Genomic DNA, 17,952 nt, shown 5'->3' with positions numbered 1-17,952 from the left:
TTACAGCTTGCTGAAAAATTATAAATGGCAACCAACCCCCTTCTGTCTGACCACATATAAGTGGTCTTAGAGACCACTTATGGTCTATGGAGTAAAAAATTATGCAAAACCCAAATCACTGACACTATGTTCTTCCATAATATTGCCAAACCAATAAAGCTTCTTTGAAAACTGAGTAAAAACCTGCACAACGTCACAACTTGGTTTAAAACTTTTATCCCATCTTTTTTTCCTCTTTTTTGCACTGGTGAATAAGGTTTGCTCAGCTGCCTGTGTAGAAATTGTAGCGAGGAAACACAGACTGAGTGTCTCAAAACCTGTAAAGTAGTCACAGGGTGCAGTAGCATTTACTGTCTTATCTTGAAAGATGCCAAATTTGTGCGAACATCAGACCTTAAAAAGCAATCTTCCAACATTAGAGACTTCCATTTCCTTGTTCAAACAACATCATTTCCCACCAAGGTGAACTGCTTGCATTTTTCTCTACTGAACCTCATGCATCTTTACTACTTACTATCCCTCTGTACAAGAAAAATTCTCTGTTTCCCAAGACCTCTGTTGCAGCCCTGCTAGATGAGGAATTTATTCATTTTTTCCTGTACATAAGTGTACATTTTCTTATTTAGCCATTCTTAATTGGCTCTTGTGGACTCTGTTCACCTGCATGTCCTGTTTTTAGTTCATGCTTATAAATGAAAGGACAGTTCCTTACGAAACTTTAATATTCAGCAGCATGGAGTCCTTTCATATTTAGGAGGTACTGGTTCTCTTTGGCCTTTAGTTTTATTTCCTCAGTGAAGTAAGACTGATTATTTACAATATAAATTTTTCACCTAGGTATTCATCTCAATTATAGATTCCCCTCCTTAACTCTATACAAATTTCCCTGCTAATAAGGGATTGGGAAAGAATCTAATTTTTAATGATTTTATTGAAGATTTTAGCTGAAAAACTCAAATACTGAAGAGAAAGAAAGAGAAGAAAACCTGAAGTACTTCTCTTCTGTGCCTTTCTTGGTGGTTCTTATCCTTGATCTCTAAGAAGAGTTACCAAGCTTACTCCAAAATTGAAGTTAAATTAATTGATCACTAATTTTCTCTTGCATTTGCTGGTTCTCTTTCTTGCATATGACAACTGCTGTGGCCTCTTTCTAGGGCATTTCTCTATTAACAGATGTCATAAAACTGTCCATTGCCACTTTTATTTCACCTGCTCATACCCTTAGTTCTTTTAATGAACAGTACATTTCCTTTGTTCCCACTGCTTGAATGTTTTTCCTTGCACTTTTTTTTTTTTTTTTTTTTGGCGCTTTCTATCAATTTAAGTACCATTTCAAATGTTATTTCTATGATCCTTAATTCCTGCCTCTCTGTCAGTATATATCTCACTTCTGATTTAATCCTATTAATGCCAAGAGAAAACCCATACAGTACTTCTCATTTGAGATTGTTGGAATTAAATTGCTTCTAAGTGCATAAGTGCAACCCAAGTACTGTATTAACCCCCCCCCCCCCCCCCCAGCATTCCTTTCTATGCACAAAGAGAAAAACTGAAGAAAAACTTTAGATCAGGCTATAAACTAGGAAGCAAAATATGCTGACAGCTCAGAGACGCATACTAGAGATGAATGAATGAACCTAGTTACTCCATAATATTTTAAAATATCAATTTTCTTTTTTATAGTGCAACATATCTATTATTTTCATATAATAGAAGTCTCTCCTTTTTCAAAGAGCCTTTCAATAAATTCTGGTATTGGAGTGTGGAGAGAGGAATGAACCAATTGCCGACAAGGAATACATTTTACCAATTAACAAACTGACTATATTTTCAGGACTCAGAGTAATTTTCTTCCACAATGCACCACTCGGAACACACAATGCTCATTGATGCAGGACACACAATAGGAAGCAATAAATGGCCCCATAGTTGCTTGGGCACTGAAATGCAGCTGAATGACTTGATAAAATCAATAGTAATTTACTGCAGTGTGTGTCAGTGGTATGGACATTGTTCTTTTTGCATAAGAGAGAAAAGTGAGGACACATCCTAAGGAGAAAAAAAAAATAAATAAAAGCAGCACTTGCTTCCCTGAAGAGATTTTACAAGAGACCCTGGGATTTTTATTGCAATGTTCATGAGTTTGTCACTATTGATGTCCTATCAAGAAAAGCTTTCCAGCATACTTTTTGTGAGAAGGGGCTGTGCATGTAGACCCACTGAGCCTCATGTGCATTCCTCCAGTGTGGCTGGAATCATTCTGCTCTGGCACTGATCAGCTCTGGCTCTAAGGCTGGGCAAGGACTCCAGCTGCATGTTTTGGTTACTGATACGTGGATGTGGTTTCCCTGTGCAGCACAGTGGGAACGTCCTGCAGCCAAACATTGGAGGCAGCTGAATTTCAGTGCCTTATTTGGCTCACCAGGAGATTGAGTCAGTTACTGCAGACTCAAGCACAAACCAGCAAGATGTCAATCAGGAAATATGAAGGTAATGTCTTTGGCTCCCCAAACCCCAAAACTGGACTACAGCTTGAGTGATTCAGAAAAATCCCACTAGCCTGAAACTGGGTGATATTGAGACCAAAATCCTAGAAAAAGCTCAGAAATAGGATACAAGCCTGCTTCCCATCCCATAGTGTCCTTGGAGAGATGCTGATTTCTCTGCCATAGATGGCCCTTACAAGTTTACTGCTTAACACAATTCTTATAGGGAATGTTGCAGGAAATAGAGCCCCCTAAATAGTAGGTGTAAATCTCAGAGAGGTTCTTTGCTGTCTCTAGTGCTGCTACCGGGCTCCATTTCCAAATGAGGCTGTCACAGGCAGCGTGACACTCCAGTGTCTCTCCAAGCTTACTTAACATCCTGAAATCAGCTGCCTGGCAGCTAAAGAACTACTTGTTCACCTTTGTTTGCAATTTGATGGTTGTTGGGAGACTGCCATTTTACTACAGGGAGGTCAGAAAAAGGTGCAGCTATGCTCTTTTTTTTTTTTTTTCTTCCAAGATATCTAGGATAATGAAGTGGCTAAAGGAAAAAAAAAGTAATTCTCAAATCTGTATTTAGATTACAAATAAAAACTTCTAAATCACTTTTATTTTTTTTTCCTTCCTTAGTTAGGTAGATTTGTTTCTAATTTTGCAAATCAATAAATTATATTTTTTGAATAAATAAATCGCTTTTTTTTAGGTATAATAAATACCACAAGTCATATCACATAACACAGAGTGAAAATCCTACTAGTCTTCCAGAAAAAAAAAGTTCAGCGAGGCTATTATCTGCAGGTGAGACAAATCTGAAAGAAGAGTGTTTGTCTTCCACTGGCCTGGAGAAGCTCAGATCTCCACTGATCTGAGAAGCTCCAACCTTCTCTGCAGCACGTTGTGTTCAGCTGAGTCAGGGGAACAGCTCCTCAGATGTTGCAGTGTACAACCAACAGGGCTATTTTAAGCAGCTTTCCTTGACAGCTGAAGCAAGGTGTGACTTACCTTACACTGCAACAGGGAGTGCTGGTGCTGCTTTGCTGGCCAGGATGCAATGGAGGGCAGCCACAAATCACTGAGAAGACAAACTGCCACAGCCATTTCCTCAGCTTCTGACAGAGAAGATCCTGCACTGAATTTCACTTGTCAGCTGAGCAGTCACCCATTTGCACCGCTTCACTTATCTCCTGGCAAAAGAGATTTTTCTTATCTCCCCAGCTGAAGGAGCAAGGCAAGGACTGAATCTCCAGTATTTTGCTTCCACAGCTGATGGGTTCATCATACTTCCTTCAAAGACTTCAAGCTGTTTGTGCATCACCAAAAGAGAAAAACAATAAACAATTCAAAACCTGCCAGGATGTTTCCAAACTATTAACTGAGCAGTTATTCCAACCCACTTGAGTCACTTACAAAATAAGACTGTCTCCTCACTGTGGTACCTAAGCAGAATAAAAGCAACTTAAACTTTCCAGAAGGGACAAAGGGTTAATAAAGAAATGTAGTGTGAAAAGCACTGTAAGCCTACAACTATACACCACCCCTGTCTGCCATGGGTAAATGATGCCTAATTATGCCTTTGCTGTTTTCCAGAGCACTTCTGTTTCATTTATCATTTTTGAGCTGCCAAAAGCAAGGAATCAAGCTGTGAATCTCTTGTCTTTCTGCTTGGGCTGCCAGAAAGGGGCATTAGGTGCCTCTTGGCAGTTGCCTCAGTTCCTGTTGTTACAGGATGAGAAAAAACATCACTACGACTTCCCACCTACACAACAAACCTCTCCCACTGCTTACTCCCTTTCTCCTTCATTATCATTGCTAATGCCACATCCCACATCTCCATCCTCCCCCCGAGCTTTGCCTGGAATACTAAATTAAATTTGCTTGATGTTGGGTTATCCAACTACAGTCTTTAATCATATTAAACACAAAGGCAAGGCACAGGTGCTGGAACTGACCACAGCTGGAGAAAGCCAAGGGAGATGGGGAATGAAGAACACCTGCATGGGCCACACAGCAATGGCCTGAGCAGAATGGTTGTGTCAGGATAACCAAGGTGGACCAAGTGATGAAATTATTTCCAGAACAGCAGGAAAATGAAAAGAGATTACTGCCTGAAGGGATGTAGGACTTATTGTGGGGTGCTGGGAGGACGACAGTTTTCAGTGGAGCAGAGAGAAACAGGGGATTATACAAAATTTCCTTCAGAATGTTTTGAGTAAGGGACACAAAAGAGGAAAGGAGGAAATTATGCTAGAATGGATATAGCTACAATAAAAAGTTAAATATCCTTAAATAAAAATTATACTCACAAGCAAGAGTTAGAAATGTGGCTATATACCCCATCACTGCATCCATGTTTCCTAAAACATGAATTCCCTGGCAGTTAAGCTCTACAGTGGGGATACTGTCTAGAACTTCATGTGGCTGCAACAGCCACATCTTCATCACCTGAAATAATTATGCTCTTTAATGGCACATTTTTTTGGGATACTTGATTCATAATAAAGTGAGAAATTCAGGAAGTGAAGGTTAAGAAGTGCACTGCAGTGTAGAAACCAGAGGCAGAAATTCAGATAGGACTGAAATGGAATGACTTCAAGATGGTTTCACATTAATCTCCAAAGATTTAAGAATGAGTGGGAGGAAGGAAATTGAATATTACCTGTTTTTCTAGAAAGGCTGAAATCTGAGAAACCCCTACATGAAGACTGAGGAGTTTCTAAGTGGATTTTTGGACATTATTAATTTTGCAGGGGTCAGGGAGTCCCTTCTTTTTTGAATTAAGATTGCATTTGAAGAGAAATCTGCAGTGGCAGCTGATCTGGCAATTACCTTCCTGATTACTTGTAAGAATATCTGAATGATGTGTCTTTATCTCCCATGATTGCTCCAAAGGGTAAAACAAGCTTGTTTCAAGGTGAGAAAATTTGATCCTTTCCTGATAAGAGACGTAAAGAGAGAGAAAGATTTGAAATGGAATGAAAAACATGAAACATGAAATTGGTTAGGGAAATATACTTGAAGACAGGCCCAAGGGACTGAGAATGAGCTCCTTTGAATAAATCACCAGCACTATAAAGCCTGCTTCCTTTAGCAAGACGACTTTTAGGATGAGTTGTAAAATGAAAAGATTGAGTGGTATTGGGGTGTAACCTACCCTAACTATCATTTAGCTAAAGTCAATATCTTGAATATCACCTTATACAAGTGTTTCTAAAAGTTTTTAATCACTTCCTTGCTTGATGTAAGAGCAGAATGGTGATCTCTGTACAGAGAGCTGCTGTCAGGAATGGTAGCTGGAAGGCTGCATTAACAGAAACCACTCTTCCTTGATGACCATCTATTCTTCCTTCCCCTCAGGATTGTGGAAAAGGTACTTTAGATTCATAGATGTGGCAGCTAAAGGAGCAATTACCATCATCTACTCCAGCTTCATGCCTCCCACAGGCCAAAGAACATCACCCAGGAGTTCTTTCTTTGTGCTCATAATTGTTGAGCTATAATGTCTTTTAGAATGCTATCTACTTGTGATTTAAAGACTTCAAATTATCATGAGTCATCCAAAGAAACTAAATTAAAAGTTGGACTTTATAATGTCCTTTAATATATTTTTCATTCAGTCCATTTGTGGGCAAGAGTGCTATTAGCTTGAGGTACAACTGTAGCCAGTTAGAGCATTGACAGAGGATTTATGTTCAAAGAAGTTACTCAAAACATTTGACAATTTCATGGGCACTCAGTGTAAAGAATGCCCTCTGGTATTACATGAGCACATCTATTTAAATCAGAAAACAATTTTTTGCTGGACTATGACTGACATTTTTTGGAAAATTGGTTATATCTTGCTTACATATTTTAACTATGGATATAAACTCGGAAGATATTGTTCTATTCCTGTTAGAATATACAGAAGTATATTCTGGAAATATTTCTGGTAGCTATTGAGAGCTCTGCCTCTGATTTTCTCTGGAAACATTAGAAATACTTGCATTAATTTTCCTGTCTGTTGCAGAGGTATCATGAGATTTACCATGCATAGATAAGAATATACTTATTTTCCAGTTACTGCTAAAGAATTTTCTATTTTAATTAGAGATATTGGCAATGCAATAATACCATGTACCACTTTCAGTGTGGAAGCTTCATATTCACTTGTCTTCACTAATATATACTCTATTAAAACACTGGATTAACTAAATAAATCTAAATGTTAATTTTTAAAGTTGAACTGCCATTAAAGAACAGCCCATAATCACACCTGTTGTTTCATAATATATTCAGCATCAAAATCTGTCTAGACTTTGAAAAAAATCAGTACCTGAGTTCCTACTGAAACCTTGTAAACATTTTTCATCTGTCAGAAAGTTTTGATCATCTAGAAAAACAATGACACCAATGCCATTGCCATCAGCTCATTCTTGACATGAAGCTTTTATTAAGCATATCTTATTTAAAAAGCAGCTTCATTGATCACAGTCATCAGGGGAAAAAAAAAAAAAAGCTAAATCATCAGAATGTAATTTTCTTTTCAGTTATTAAGAATAAGCTCTACTGCAAAGAATACCCATTATAAATTTACTTCCTATTTAAAATGAAACCTGTTTTTACTTCTTTTCAATGATAAATAATATACTCCTCTACGGACATTTATATTTAAATCTCTTAAAGTGATTTTTGAACTTTATCTCCCTTTTCTGCCAATAATCTCAAGAGTCAACACTTTCATAATCCTGGTACTGAGAAAATTCATAAGAAGCTCAAAAAGTAGCACTTGAGCTGTAAGTCTATTAGTGTATGGACAAATGAATGCTTGTACACAAGGAGCTACTTCAAACCATCTCCTTCAAACACGGCCCCAGTAGTTCACCAAACCATGGAACAGAAAGGAGTAAATGCCATACCAAGCACAATGAGTTCAAGCTGCAAGAGTTTAAAGACTTATATATACTTAAAATTATGCACAAGCCAAAGTGTTTTGCTTGAAGAAGGCCTTTGATAAAAAGAAAGTGTAGGTAGGAATAATATTTTTAGGTCCTGATCTGAAGTTCATTGACATTACTGGAAGGATTCATGCTGACTTTACCAGGCCTTGCAGTAGTCTCCTGCTTTTTATCTTGAAATCTCCAAGTAACATGTTTAAATAGATCTTTAAGACTGCCAATTTAGGGTGGAAATCAAAAGAATAAGCCCAGTGATGCTTCAGAAAAGACAGACAGGTAAACTGAAATGATCCAGATGTCCCTGGGAGAGTTTTCAGATTTCTACTTGCCATGAACCTCTTGCAGCAGAACTGGAACAGCCCTGGGATCCCATGAGGCATCCAGGTTTTAGTCCTCATGAAGAAAAAATCATGGTCTGAAGGCTGGGTGCATGTTGTAGATGGCCCTGGTGCATAATGCTCCCTCCCACACTCTGATGAGAGCTCAGGTAATAAAAAATGCTCTGGGCTGCCAGACATTAACCATGTGCTTCACCTGCTGTGAGTCATCCACTGTAATCTCCAATGTGAAAGATGTACTTCAAATGTTAGGCTATTGATTCTCTCCCTCCCTCCCCAGAGATACTCTCAACTCACTGATATTCATGAATAATAAAGGAACTCCAGATATGCTGCAGTCAAAACTCGATACCTTACAGATGAAAGTGAAAAGATAAAACACATGGGAAAGAAAACCCCCAAACTCTTTATTTAAATATTTGCAATGTGCTTTATTTTGCCAGGTTCTCAGGAAAGAGGATGATTTGCATTTATAGCTATACTGAGATCCTCTCTTGGGTCAGATAATTAGATGTCCATCTCAAGAATACATTACATTAGGCACAATTATTCCTTAGATCAGAGGTTGTGAGATGAAAACCTGGCATTCAGATGTCTAGGTTACTATACACTGACACAGTAATACAATTGTTTTGCATCTTGTAAATTAATAAATCATTTAACACACACCTTATGAACTTCATCAGTTCTGCACACATCTGATTGTGCAAATTTGTGGTATCATCCTGTTTATATTGAAGCAACCATTTGTTAGACATTCCATGTAACAGACTGGCAGGCCTAACTACACTATCATCATCTGCTCCTTGCAGTCAAGAATTATATTTTAACCATTAAATTAATGACATATACCTCAAAACCCAATTTGAGATGGCCAACCTGGATTTTACCATATTTTTCTTCCAGATGCAGAGAAGCAGACAAAATAAAATTTGAGCAAGATTCTTATTCCAAGAAGCTTTTGCACCAGCACAGTTCCATTCTGTTTAACAGTGGTAATCCTCACGTGGCCCTTTGTGAATGCTAGAATCAGGCCATTTGTTTAACAGCATTGCTTTGTAATTAGGCAGTCACACACATGTAGCTAAAAACAAGACCATAATACCCTGGGCTGAAACGTATAATTGAAGCTAGGACTGGGTCATGTATTCAAAAGCTACCTTTTGTCTTTTATACAAGTATTTTTAGACTATTTTAGTATGCAAATTTACAGATGTGTCTATACTGTTGTACTTTGCTGAACGTGTTATGTCAGATTAAACATGTGCTGAATGTTTTTTAATTACAATGCTTAGAAGAACACTGTAAAGCATGTTGCCACACAGTTAATATGTGGGTTTAAAGGTTATATATGCCCTGATGGGAGGAACTGGCTAGGTTATCAACATCCATATTTTATTTTGAGGCAAGGAGGTTGATGCAAGCCCTGAAGTGACCTGACAGTTTGCTGGCAAGTTTGTGAGAGTGACAGAAGCACCACTGCTCATCACATGAATTCCTCCAGACACCTGGGCTCCAGCCTCCCTCCTAAGGCTTCAAACCTAAAGGTACACAAAAGACAAACTTGGGAAGAGTTTGCTTTTAGCTTGGCCTTTAGTCATGCTTGCTTAGTAATACTGGCATTGGGGTTTCTACTCACTGTTATCTGCATATAGAAACGCTTACAAAAATCATCTGAATTGACAGATAATGGAGGCTTCAGGAATGAACATAAATCAATGAAAGAATTACTTAAAAGAGACTGCTTTACTTTTGCCTTTTTTTACTCATTTCTTCTTGACTATCAATAAAGTTTTTAGATGTTTTGTTTCCTTTTCCTTGAGAAAGAAGTCAACAGATGATTGCAGTCTCGGTTTTATAAATTGAAAATATTTCTAGTGGCTTCAGAGAGGTTCCAGATGTATTTTTGATATTTTTTAAGCATAGAACTCCATGAGTTTCAGTGGAAATTACGCATGAGAATAAGTGAAAATTAAATCAGGATGTGGCCTCAGTGTGTTTAAAGGTGCTTCTTAAGAGCAGCTCTTTTAAGAGAAAGCTTCACAGAAATACCAAACCCTACTCAGTTTTAACCTTTTGTTTCCAAAATCCTCTGAGGTGATTCTCCTATTTCCCCCAGGGTCTGCCTCCATGTATATCCTCCCTTTATTCTGTGTTTTCTGTTTATCTGCTTTGCCACATAAGAACTCTTAGTGCTGTTAGTTCATTCCTTCTTGACATGTGCTAGCTGAAAGTAGCCTCCCTCTTTCTTTCCACCTCATTGACTCTCTAACCCATTCCTAAACATATCCTTGCCTCCTCCCCTGTTGACAGTTCTTAATTCTCTTCATCCCACTAATATTAATTTTTTTAACTCTATCAGTTTACTCTTTATAGCCACTCTGTAGAGCACTCCAGGACACAGCTATATAAAAGTAAATAATATAATAAATATAGGCATGCCTTCCACTGCTTGGATGTGAAACACTTCGAAGCCAGCTGGAGCTGTCCCTAAATTATGATTTTGGGCCCACACACACAAACAAATCCTCCTGCTTTTACTCAGTCTCCATGGGACAGGGTTATTTTGCATTGTAGCTATGGCTCTCTTTCTGTGAGCATTTTGGTACTTGTAAAATCAGCCACTGAACACAGATGCATACGGGGTCTTGGCTAATTTTAGTAAATTACTTTTCTTATTGGCTATCGTTTCATGCTGAGGTTTCTTTAACATGAATTTTTGAATCCACCTCTTCTGTTTTCAATCTAAATTGGATATTTGGTCATAATACTGTTTCTGGGAAATGTGCCTCTGTGTTAAAGTTTAATGACTTTAGGCTGGGGAAGAGTGGGACCAATTGACTGGAGTTCTAATGAGCATTTCCTCAGTAAAGTAAGTGCCAAAAAGCAAATCCAAGGTCATAAAGAATGCTGGTTCCCCTCTGCTTGAGGTAATACAAAAATGTGTTAGTTATCAAAATGGATTTGCAGATGGAATTCTTTTGGAGTAAGAGGAATCAGAGGGAAAGTATTATGAAACCATGTGTACCCTATTCTCTTTTATAACACGATTCCTTTAAATCAAAGATGTTGGGAGTTTATGTGGGTGTATGGGTTTCAAAAGATCTCTTTATGTCACTGAAAGGTTGCCAACTGTTCTGTTAGGCTGGGAAAGGAGAGGCACTGTGACACCTCTTCCAAATGGAACGTGTTTAATCGATCTGGGCCACTGGCTGTGTTCTGATCTTCCTGGGGTGTGAGACTTAGCTCAAAACATCTACACATTAAAGAGCTGCTCCTTTGTGGTGGCTGCTATCTGCTGCCACAAAAACTAAGTACCTTTGGTTTAGATTACTTGCAGTCAAATCATGTGGCAGTCTGGCTGACTGGCAAATGTTTTTCCACACCCGTTACACACCTACAGCAAGAGGAATGGTGAAGGTGCCAAGGCAGTAGTGAAGATCTTTTTAAGTGACACAGAAGTTACACATTCACAGTTATTATCAGCTCCTTTTCCTCAAGGAGAAGGCAGAGTCTTTCACTTAGGGATTAAACAAGGCTTTATTTAAAACCAGTGAAAAGTAAATATCCAACCCCTGCTTTACTATTTCCAGGGGATTTGAGCAGCAGATTGTAAATGACACTAAATGACATCTTAAGGGGGCAGAACAGTTATTAAATACATGCTGTGGAAGGAAAGTTTCTTCAGTTTCAATGAAAAATTTGAAGGCGTCTATTTACTCAATCAAATGGCATTATTAGTAAAACAGCCAAGGGAAATTAAATATGAATTCTTTTAAAACTTTCTTTTCATGGAAACTTACATTAGAAACGGGCTTACTTTGTGTTCAGTGAAGGAATATTTTCTGTCAGCTGAGAAGCACTTGTTTATGGCAGCAATAAACTGCCATCCCAGACTGCTTACCAAAAAGGGACAAAAATCAGCTCCAGGAAGGACAATAAGAGGAACTAATTTACACTCTTCCCCTAAGCTAAAAGTAGCAAGGAAGGAGCTAGGGCTGAGTCACAGTTCCTTTTCTGTGCTGTGGAGGTAGTTCAGCCCTCAGCACGTTGCAGTGCTGTGTTCTAGTGGCTGTCTCCAGACACCAGCACCCTGACTGCTCCCTAGGAAGTGCTGCCTTGCAGGACTCTTTAAATAAAAAGGAATATCATCAAAACAATATAATAAGCAAGCTTGTCAGCTTAATCAGCATAATTTGAAAGCTTCCTTTATCGTTTTTTTAAGTGCTGGTCATTTAATTTAGAGCTGTAAGGTAAGATTTTATAAGAAAGAGTGTGCAAACAATGATGTCTTGATTGGGTGTGCTGCAGAGTCCACATAAGGGCACATGAGACTCTTCTTCTGCTTTTACCATTCAGACAAGATATGGTAATTTATAAATAAAACCTTATTATGGTTTGAAAGCCGAGGAAAAAGATTAGCCATCAAGAAATTAAGAAATCTTACTTTCTGAAGCCTGTAATTTGGGGTGATCAGAAGATTCTTTTTAGAAGGATTAAAAGAGTAACAAAAACAGGTGTCTCAAAGCATCTTCTAGATATTGCTCTCTATGGTAGCTTTAGCTGTCAATGCTGGTATTTGCTTGGAAGCAAATTATAGTCATATTAATTAAGACAAACTTCAAAGCACCACAACCATTTTAGTGCTGTGGTGCATATAAGAATTTTAATAGAGGGACTGAGCATTTCTTAAGTAGAATAAAACGTTAAAGGACCTGGAGGCTTCACACATAGCTGCAGTCCTTAGCTATGTTTCCTGCTATTTCCTCCTAGTCCCCAACCTCACCACTCTCCTCTCTTTAGTCACTTCACTAAAGGTCATATTAACCAAGTGCATAGAGGTTTTATGAGCTAAGGTGAAGAAAAAAAAGATGCTTTTCAGTATAAATGCTTTTTTTCAGGAAGAAAGAGCATTGTTTGGCACAACACAGCTCAAGAAGGTGGGTGTCTTCATTTTTTATGTGAACAACATTTTTATGTTTATATGAACAATATAGTAAGGAGACAATAAAAAAGGAGCTCTAAGGTATGTGAGAAGAGGAGGATAAAAATTAAAAACCACTTTTGGGATAAGCCTACACTTTTAGTTGCAACTGTTCATTGAATATATTAGAAAGATACAGGGTAAAGAGTGTCTATTTTGTCAGGAAATTTTACTCAGCCTCCTTCCTAATGAATTCATGTGGGCTTTCTATTGTTATTCTGAGTCTCAGTGCAGATGGAGAGACAAGGTTCATTTTTATTTAATACTTGAACTTCCTTATGTGTTAAAGAAAAAGGCTAAAAATCAGATTTAAATGTAGCCGTTCAAATTCACTGCTGTTTTCCTATTTTTTGGGAGGCAACTAATGCTTACACAATGTCCATAGTGCTTACAGCAATCTCAATAATTTTATTTTCTTCTATTTTTCATATACACAGCATTCACTAAAGCGTTTTGCTACAGCCTTCTAGGAATCACAACTAAAAGCTGAATTACCATTGCTAATTCTGTAGGATTGATGTAGTAGAGGAGGATGTGGATATATTCTCTGATGTTGATACATCTGTCAATCACTTTAAGCTATCTTCTCCAGCCCATTAAACTCTTAAAACAACAGGGAAAGGGGCATTTAAAATGGTCACCTCCCAAATATCCACATCTGGTCAGGTTTAGAATTTATTTTGTACCACGTAACTCCATTTTAAAGCTCTTGTGCATTTTCTTTCTGGGTATTAACAACTTCAAATACAAGACTGTCAAAGTAATAAAGCAACTTTCTGGTTTTAATAATTCGCACTGAACAATAAATTTCTGGAGCACCTGGATAGCATATTTGTCTGGAAAAGGGCTCCCACTGACAGAATTTACAGTCCAATTGCAAGTGTATTTAATAGCTGGCACTTGAAGCAAAAAGAAATGGCAGTTAGGTTGAAGAGGTATTAAACAATTGAAGTGATGGAAACGTAATATTCCTAGTACTTTTCTTTAATGTCAGAAGATAGCATTTGGCAGAAGACAACCCCAAAACCAACAAATTAAAAGAAAAATCCCCAAACAACCTCTCACTCAATAAATAAAAATCCTATGACCTTAAATTTGAAAACTAATAACACAATTAGAAATATGAAAACAATCTGTAATTATTTTCCTGAAAAAACATCTATGAAATTATTCTGCCCTTTATAGATTATTAGTTGTCCTTGTGTTTTCAATACTTTGTAGAGAGATCGTGAAGGCAGTGTTAGGGTAGGAAAAAAACTGAGAAAAAAACCTGGGAAAACATCCTAGACCACAGTATGAAGACTTTTCTCCTTTAATATTGCAATAATTAAATGGCCACAAGTTTTGGTTGAGAGACAGTGTAAATGAGAACAAAAGCTTCACAACAGTTTGGGTAGGAAGTGATCTCTGGTGCTCATCTGGCCTGAGCACTCAAAACAAAGGAACCTGAAGTTTGATTCATGTTGAAATGAAGTGAGGCTGCTAATGGCCCTGAACCATTGACATTTGATGTCCACCTGGGACAGGATTGCACAGCCTCTCTAGGAGATGCATTTCACTGTTGCATAAGAACTTCCCACGCTGCAGCCTGTGGGACTCATCCCATTTGGCCACCAATTCCTCGGGCTGGGAAGCCCCAACCCAGGCATTGCATCAGATGCAGGCTCCCAAGTGCTGAATGGAGGAGAATAAGCCCTTGCTTCACTCACCTTGCTGCATTCTTATAAATGGAGCCAGAATGCAGTTACCCTTCATGCCACAGAGGCATGCTGCTGATAATGGCAGGATTATATTGGTGGATAAGCAGTAAAATGAAAACTTAATTTTACCATTATCCACAGTATTGTTAGGATCTGGAATTTAGGCCAGCTCACTACCCAAGGACAAATTTTCAAGCTGGTGATCTACATGCAAGGAAAATATTAGTATTGTCTGTTCAATGTAGGAGTGGCAACAAAGAAAATTTAAATTTTGTAATTCTAGACCATCTTCCTACAATAATAGGAACTACAATCACTCTTCTAGACCCAGAGGGCTAATCCTGACCGATTTGGAACATCCTGTGGGATACTGAGCTCCCTGTACTCCCACAGACTGAAAATCTTACAGAATAAATACATTGAAAGACCTGCTTTTGATCACCAAATTTGAGTTTTTAGTCCCAGAAGGAATAATTTCCCTTTCTCATTTTGTCTTCTTTGAGCTTCTTACAGGGGTCTTTCCTTCAAATTCCTTGTTTGGGAAGACAAGATATTTAGAAATCCTTCTGATTGCTTCTAGAATTCAAGATAAATGATCTGATTTGGAGAGGAGTTTGTTGGTTATTTTTTGCAAGCAAGAGAAGTAATTCAAACTAATTTTAATAGCTGCTTTCTTTCTATCTGCTTACAATATGTTCATCTGTGTACACAGGCTTTAATCACAAATGTGCCAAGTGTATAGCAGAATAGTTAGATGAAGCACACACTGGGGGAATGGCAGAATCAATGTGCTTAATCTGTTCTTAATCCTCTCTTGTGCGTAGGAGACCTGCATGTGCTGCTATTCCATACACAGACACAGGGGCTGATGTGATTTATGCAGGTCTGGTTATGCAGCCAAGCCTTCATTCAAAGAGACTCAGAAGCCATCAGAAGGGAAGGGGGAGAGGCAAAAGAGAAATTGTGGTAATTATTTTTACTGTCTGAAATTCAAGAGAGGCATCTATTAGCAGCATAATATATGGAGCAGTCAAGAAAGAAAAAAGATGTCAGCATTTTTATGTTTCTGCTAAAAATGTGCCTGAGACTTTCTCATCTGCAAGAGCCCTACACTTAAATCAATGCCTGCAATGCCTAGGATCCTTTTGGAGTGGCAGCCAGAGGCAGGTGACCAGATGTACCTAACATTAAACTCTTTGTAGGTGCTGCTCCATCTTTCCTAACCAGCCATCTCTCTTTTGCCAGGCACACAGAATAGTGTCCTACTGCTCCCCTATTTCAGTGACCTCCCTGTGAGCCCTTCCCCTGCTGTCAGAGTGCAGGTGTATGACAGGATGGACAGTGCACATCCCAGTTCAGCACAGGACCAAGAACTCAAGGATTCCCTTTCAACAAGGCAGGTATTTTATTTTAATTCACAGCTTCTCTGTGACTGCTTTTTCATTCCAGTGCCAACTCAAAAAAAGCATTTAAGCAGTTCTTAAGCCATAAATGCTCAAAAACCTTGTAAAAAAGGCCCACATATTCAGGAAAATGTGTGCCAAATGTTGAACACTTGCACACCTACCTCTCAAAACTGGGTGACCCAGACACATCTTCAAGTGCTCAGTTGAATTAACAGCAAATCTAAATATGACTCTCCTTAACTGATGCTTCTTTGCCTGGTATATCTGCCCTTCTTGCAACTCTCCATGATATTCAGCAAAGCAGATTTTGTCAGGAGCAGTGAGGATGGGTATGAATTTCCTCCACTCAAATGCAGGGAGGACTAGAGAACAGGACAGGTTCCCTTCTTCTTATTTCTCCATCTTTTCCTCACAATTCTCCCTGTTTCTCCTCTGTTACTTTCACAGAAAATAGTTATGGCCATAGCAATCATTTGTGATCTGCTGTGGCCCACATTTCAGGAAAACTTCTGATTGGAGGCTGAAGGATAGTAAAGGAACTGAATGGGTTTAAGAAAGGTATGAAGCTGAACTGACCAGGTCAATCTCTCTGAAGAATAGGAATACTGCTAGCTTGGATCTAGCTCAATTCCCATTAGAAAAGGGATGACTTGGAGCTGTGATTTAAAATAATGGCACCATTTAGTGTTTTTGAGATATGGGAAGGTAAACACAGTAAGAGAAAACCAGAAAAACAAAAACATTTTAAAATGTCGTGGTCTACAAAAGAATGGACATTTTATAGCTTGTCATGATCACGTAGGTCATGCTCAGGTAGATTGTGCCCTCTGCATAATAGTTTCAGATTTCATTGCCTAAGAAAATTGTAAAAAACAGGCCTACAAGGACCAACTGCAGTTCTATCAAATCATTATAAGGCTTTGCAATACACCATTACAAAATCAGTAGTTGTGCAAGAAACAACCATAAAATAGCCAGACTGCATCTTCATAACATTTCTGTTTGTGTGAGTATTCATTTAGGAAGTCTTTAATCAGTGTATCTATACCTGCAGAAGGAATGTTAAATACTAGTGTTTCATATTTAAATTAACTGCTACACCTGTGATGTATTTTCCCTCAGACAATGTGCTTGCTTTTAAGTGCAAGAAGACAAGAAGCCAAGGATGGCAAATTCTACTTGGAAGGAGAAAGGTCCTTTGTATCAGAACATTGCAGTGAACATCTGACACCAAATCCTGAATTTCTGCTGATGCCTGAGTTTCAAAAAAAAAGGAACAAATTTATTTTGTTCACTAGACAAGAGCAACAATTTGAAAACAGGTGCCCAGTGAGGCTTGTTTTGCAGAGAAGACAGATTCTTCTGCTCACCCCTGGAGATTCATAACCCTTTTACCAGTTTAAACCAGAGGGGTGCAATTGATTAATCACTCCTGAAAATCTTAGCGTTTATTTTTAGTCAGTACAGAGCCCCTGATTGTGACAAAATCCCATACCACAGCCTCCCTTTCAGAGTAAATTATGGACAAGGTTATAAACCAGCAAAAATGGAGGTTCATAATGGAGATGATGACAGAATTTTAATTATACAGGGCATGAAGAACAACTCTGTAATAAAATTAGTGGGGGGAAAAAGAGTGTCATTTAGTCTATTATGTGCCTGAAGAATTCACTATAGATGAACCAATGTGCTTGGTTCTAGTTGCTCAGAAATTAGTTGTTTCAGAGCCTTTAATGCCAAGAGTGCTTTGTGCCTTAAATTCGTGCATGAATTTTTATTAATTGTGATTTGGGGTGCCTCTGTGAGAGAGGCAAAGGTGGTGAATATTGTCAATTCACAGCTATGCAGTTTCTTTTGGTAAGTCTGATGCAGTCAAAGCTTAGAATGGACAATGCATTTGGACACCAGTTAAATTAACTGATTCTCTGTAATCCACACACTTAATTCACAAATTAGCTTGGTTAAAGCAATATTAAGACATTAACTTGGGTTGCATCTTACATTAAGAAAGCTCTGAGGCAGTATTAGAAGAAGAGTTCTTTCTACATGAGTGAGGTCTTAGTTTTTTCCTCTGTGAAAAGAAAGAGAAAGGCCCAACAGAAAT

The sequence above is a fragment of the Aphelocoma coerulescens genome, chromosome 4A (assembly GCF_041296385.1).
Source record: "Aphelocoma coerulescens isolate FSJ_1873_10779 chromosome 4A, UR_Acoe_1.0, whole genome shotgun sequence".
NCBI classification, from domain to species: Eukaryota; Metazoa; Chordata; class Aves; order Passeriformes; family Corvidae; genus Aphelocoma; species Aphelocoma coerulescens.
This window is presented reverse-complemented; position numbering follows the sequence as displayed.